Source organism: Hyla sarda, chromosome 10 (genome assembly GCF_029499605.1).
Source record: "Hyla sarda isolate aHylSar1 chromosome 10, aHylSar1.hap1, whole genome shotgun sequence".
NCBI lineage: Eukaryota > Metazoa > Chordata > Amphibia > Anura > Hylidae > Hyla > Hyla sarda.
The window spans coordinates 12,519-18,614 of NC_079198.1; the positions used below are offsets into that span (position 1 = coordinate 12,519).

A 6,096-nucleotide genomic window follows, 5' to 3' on the forward strand; every position below is an offset into this window, starting at 1 on the left:
CACTGACAGCCTCCTCCACACTGACAGCCTCCTTCACACTGACAGCCTCCTCCACATAACAGTATCAGCCTCCTCCACACTGACAGCCTCCTCCACACTGACAGCCTCCTCCACATAACAGTATCAGCCTCCTCCACACTGACAGCCTCCTCCACACTGACAGCCTCCTTCACACTGACAGCCTCCTTCACACTGACAGCCTCCTCCACATAACAGTATCAGCCTCCTCCACACTGACAGCCTCCTCCACACTGACAGCCTCCTCCACACTGACAGCCTCCTCCATACTGCCAGCCTCCTCCACACTGACAGCCTCCTCCACACTGACAGCCTCCTTCACACTGACAGCCTCCTCCACACTGACAGCCTCCTTCACACTGACAGCCTCCTCCGCACTGACAGCCTCCTCCACACTGACAGCCTCCTTCACACTGACAGCCTCCTCCACACTGAAAGCCTCCTCCATACTGACAGCCTCCTCCACACTGACAGCCTCCTCCACATAATAGTATCAGCCTCCTCCACACTGACAGCCTCCTCCACACTGACAGCCTCCTCCACACTGACAGCCTCCTCCACACTGACAGCCTCCTCCACACTGACAGCCTCCTCCACATAACAGTATCAGCCTCCTCCACACTGACAGCCTCCTCCACACTGACAGCCTCCTCCACACTGACAGCCTCCTCCACACTGACAGCCTCCTCCACATAACAGTATCAGCCTCCTCCACACTGACAGCCTCCTCCACACTGACAGCCTCCTCCACACTGACAGCCTCCTCCATACTGATAGCCTCCTCCACACTGACAGCCTCCTCCACACTGACAGCCTCCTCCACACTGACAGCCTCCTCCATACTGACAGCCTCCTCCACACTGACAGCCTCCTCCACACTGACAGCCTCCTCCACATAACAGTATCAGCCTCCTCCACATTGACAGCCTCCTCCACACTGACAGCCTCCTCCACACTGACAGCCTCCTCCACACTGACAGCCTCCTCCGCACTGACAGCCTCCTCCGCACTGACAGCCTCCTCCGCACTGACAGCCTCCTCCACACTGACAGCCTCCTCCACACTGACAGCCTCCTCCACACTGACAGCCTCCTCCACATTGACAGCCTCCTCCACACTGACAGCCTCCTCCACACTGACAGCCTCCTCCACATAACAGTATCAGCCTCCTCCACACTGACAGCCTCCTCCACACTGACAGCCTCCTCCGCACTGACAGCCTCCTCCGCACTGACAGCCTCCTCCGCACTGACAGCCTCCTCCGCACTGACAGCCTCCTTCGCACTGACAGCCTCCTCCGCACTGACAGCCTCCTCCGCACTGACAGCCTCCTCCGCACTGACAGCCTCCTCCACACTGACAGCCTCCTCCACACTGACAGCCTCCACCACACTGACAGCCTCCACCACACTGACAGCCTCCTCCACACTGACAGCCTCCTTCACACTGACAGCCTCCTCCACACTGACAGCCTCCTCCACACTGACAGCCTCCTCCGCACTGACAGTCTCCTTCGCACTGACAGCCTCCTCCGCACTGACAGCCTCCTCCGCACTGACAGCCTCCTCCACACTGACAGCCTCCTCCACACTGACAGCCTCCTCCACACTGACAGCCTCCTCCACACTGACAGCCTCCTTCACACTGACAGCCTCCTCCACACTGACAGCCTCCTCCACATAACAGTATCAGCCTCCCCCACACTGACAGCCTCCTTCGCACTGACAGCCTCCTCCATACTGACAGCCTCCTCCACACTGACAGCCTCCTTCGCACTGACAGCCTCCTCCATACTGACAGCCTCCTCCACACTGACAGCCTCCTCCACACTGACAGCCTCCTTCACACTGACAGCCTCCTCCACACTGACAGCCTCCTTCACACTGACAGCCTCCTCCACACTGACAGCCTCCTCCATACTGACAGCCTCCTCCGCACTGACAGCCTCCTCCGCACTGACAGCCTCCCACACACTGACAGCCTCCCCCACACTGACAGCCTCCCACACACTGACAGCCTCCTCCACACTGACAGCCTCCTCCACACTGACAGCCTCCTCCACACTGACAGCCTCCACCACACTGACAGCCTCCTCCACACTGACAGCCTCCTCCACACTGACAGCCTCCTTCACACTGACAGCCTCCTCCACACTGACAGCCTCCTCCACACTGACAGCTTCCCCCACACTGACAGCCTCCTCCACACTGACAGCCTCCTCCACACTGACAGCCTCCTCCACACTGACAGCCTCCTCCACACTGACAGCCTCCTCCATACTGACAGCCTCCTCCACACTGACAGCCTCCTCCATACTGACAGCCTCCTCCACACTGACAGCCTCCTCCACACTGACAGCCTCCTCCACACTGACAGCCTCCTCCACACTGATAGCCTCCTCCACACTGACAGCCTCCTCCACACTGACAGCCTCCTCCACACTGACAGCCTCCTCCACACTGACAGCCTCCTCCACACTGACAGCCTCCTCCACACTGACAGCCTCCTCCACATAACAGTATCAGCCTCCTCCACACTGACAGCCTCCTCCACACTGACAGCCTCCTCCACACTGACAGCCTCCTTCACACTGACAGCCTCCTTCACACTGACAGCCTCCTCCACACTGACAGTCTCCTCCACACTGACAGCCTCCTTCACACTGACAGCCTCCTCCACACTGACAGCCTCCTCCACACTGAAAGCCTCCTCCATACTGACAGCCTCCTCCACACTGACAGCCTCCTCCACACTGACAGGGTGTCCACTGTCCTCTACAGACAAGAGGGAGCTTTCAGGAGAAATTAAAGGACCTGATAGCACATAAATAACCAGGCAGCACTTGCCTTGAGGACTTGGTCAGCTCTTCAGTACCAATTGCCATGTCATTGGATGCCACCTGGTGTTCCGGCGGTAACGTGTATAACTATTTTTTTTATCAAGGAGCCGAGGAACGTGCTCGCAAATCACCCAAAGTGCAAGAAAAAATGCAAACGTGTTACACTAAAAAAACGTGCACAAAGGATGCGGTCTATCGCAAGCCCTTCTCCGATAGGATAGAGGCCGCCCAACAAACCTTACCCTTCGCCTACGGACCAAAAGGCACCTGCGAGGTTCCAGGTTCGATGTCCCTTTTCGCCGAAGCTACTAGGGGACCACAAATGCTCCCGGGATCCCCCCCTAGGCGTTAGCCAAGGTATCTGCCCGCAGAGCCGATAACGGTAGGTACCCTGACCATGGAGGAGTACCCGGGGTGTTTGCAGGGAGGTGCGGAACCTAATGGCCACACACACCTCCCCTAGACCGCCAGGAGGGACCCCCAGAAGGGCTACTGCATCCTGACAAATCCTGTGAACACACAACACGCAAAAAGTGACACCATGAGACAAAATGTGCGCAGATAAACTGCCCGGACATCCGGCCGGATCTATAAACATTTCTCTGATCGTAGCCAGAAGGCCGGGAATCAAGAGGTGAGTGCCACAAGGTGCAGAGATCATGGTGCCCGTGCTTCCACTCAGTGAGCCACCACTCCCCGAGGCACTAAAGTACCTCGGCTCTAGACCCTCTCAGCCTCATGGCGAGACCCGGAGGGAACAGGTCACATCGGGGCAGCCGTCGGGCTAATTCCTCAGAACCAGCCCCGGAACACCCCGGTACACCTGCCCCCTACCATGCAGCACCCATCCCCACCAGCTCCACACCGGCATCGCCTGCCACCAGCACTAAACTGATAAGAACAGATACTACACTTCATCTTAGCCAAAAGGCCGAGAAGCGAGTATAACTATGACACCCAGCAGGAGGGCGCCACTCAAATCCATACACACCATGGAGCACAGTGCATTCTGGGGACCACAACATCATGTGGACTCCTGAACCCATTGTGCATCTTGTCATAGGCGGATTTGCCCGTTCCATTAGTGGGCACCTGAGTGGATGGTCCTTATTGGAGTGGGTGGTCCTAATTGAAGTGGGCGGTCCTTTTTGGAGTGGGTGGTCTTTACTGGAGTGTGTGGTCCTTGTTGGATCGATCCATGGGAATATTTGCTTATGTATGTATTTTTTTTGTCAGGAAATCTGCTTTATTTTTATGTCTATTATATCCCCTGATGAACTCCTCTAACTTTAGGTGGAAAATGCGTCGGGATTGTTATCCAGTATGAACAGGATTGTTGTGGCGGTAGGTATCAGGTGATCTTCTGCATTACCTGCACGCTCACATCATTGGAGGATAGATTTCTTGGCACCTTGTATCTATTTTTTTCTTGCTCACGTTGGAAGTAATTTGTTACTTTGTCGATCACTTATATTATTTTTAACACATATCAAATAAAGTTCTATTTTAGGTATTAGATGATAAGTGATCAGATTCTTTACGATATGACCCGTGACCTCCCCCATGTGATGATATTTCTCCTCTCTGTCCCTTATTTCTCTGGTCAGGGCTGATCAGACAAGATGCCCTAAGAAAAGAACAAGAGGTAGGAAAAGTAAGCGCAGTGTCCCACTGTGGGTCCCTTTGGGAGGAGTCAGTTGGTTGTCATGCCTTTATCTAAAATACTGATGTATATTGATGATGTTTTGTTTCATTGTTCTGCAAAAGAAAAAGGATCGAAATTCAGCTTTTTATATTTTCAGCCAAGTGTCAAGGAGGCAGGGCCAAACTACTCAAGTGTCACTGCTTGGCCCATCTCGTCGCTCACCCTTACTTCCTATCCTCTCCTTGATTGACATACAGGAGTCTGCGGGGGGGGGGGGGGGGGGGGGGCGGTTGTACAGGAGTCTCTGTATGGTAGTGTTATATTGGCTCTGTATGATAGTATTATATAGGTGCTGTATGGTAGTATTATATAGGTGCTGTATGGTAGTATTTTATAGGCATTGTATGGTTGTATTATATAGGTACTGTATGGTAGTACTATATAGGTACTGTATGGTAGTATTATATGGGTGCTGTATGGTAGTATTATATAGGTGCTGTATGGTTGTATTATATAGGTACTGTATGGTAGTATTATATGGGTGCTGTATGGTAGTATTATATAGGTGCTGTATGGTAGTATTATATAGGTGCTGTATGGTGGTATTATATGGGTGCTGTATGGTAGTATTATATAGGTGCTGTATGGTAGTATTATATAGGTGCTGTATGGTAGTGTTATATTGGCTCTGTATGGTACTATTATATAGGTACTGTATGGTAGTATTATATAAGCGCTGTATGGTAGGATTATATAGGTGCTGTATGGTAGTATTATATAGGCGCTGTATGGTAGTACTATATAGGTACTGTATGGTAGTATTATATGGGTGCTGTATGGTAGTGTTATATAGGTGCTGTATAGTAGTATTGTATAGGTGCTGTATGCTAGTATTATATAGGTGCTGTATGGTAGTATTATATAGGCACTGTATGGTAGAATTGTATGGGTGCTGTATGGTAGTATTATATAGGTGCTCTATGGTAGTATTTTATAGGCGCTGTGTGGTAGTATTATATAGGTGCTGTATGGTAGTATTGTATAGGCGCTGTATGGTAGTATTGTATGGGTGCTGTACGGTAGTAGTATTATATAGGTGCTGTATGGTAGTATTATATAGGTGATGTATGGTAGTATTGTATAGGCACTGTATGGTAGTAATGTATGGGTGCTGTATGGTAGTATTGTATGGGCGCTGTATGGTAGTATTATATAGGCGCTGCATGGTAGTATTATATAGGCGCTGTATGGTAGTATTATATAGGTGATGTATGGTAGTAGTATTATATAGGTGCTGTATGGTAGTATTGTATAGGCGCTGTATGGTACTTTTATATAGGTGCTGTATGGTAGTATTATATAGGTGCTGTATGGTAGTGTTATATTGGCTCTGTATGGTAGTATTATATAGGCTCTGTATGGTAGTATTATATAGGTGCTGTATTGTAGTATTATATAGGTGCTGTACGGTAGTATTATATAGGTGCTGTATGGTAGTATTATATAGGTGCTGTATGGTAGTATTATATAGGCGCTGTATGGTAGTATTATATAGGCGCTGTATGGTAGTATTATATAGGCACTGTACGGTAGT

General features: G+C 51.0%; 1 pseudogene; it reads right to left on the minus strand.

Annotated features, from left to right (window-relative positions):
• Positions 1–3,709: 3,709 nt before the first annotated feature.
• Positions 3,710–3,800, minus strand: LOC130294768 (U2 spliceosomal RNA; annotated as a pseudogene).
• Positions 3,801–6,096: the final 2,296 nt, after the last annotated feature.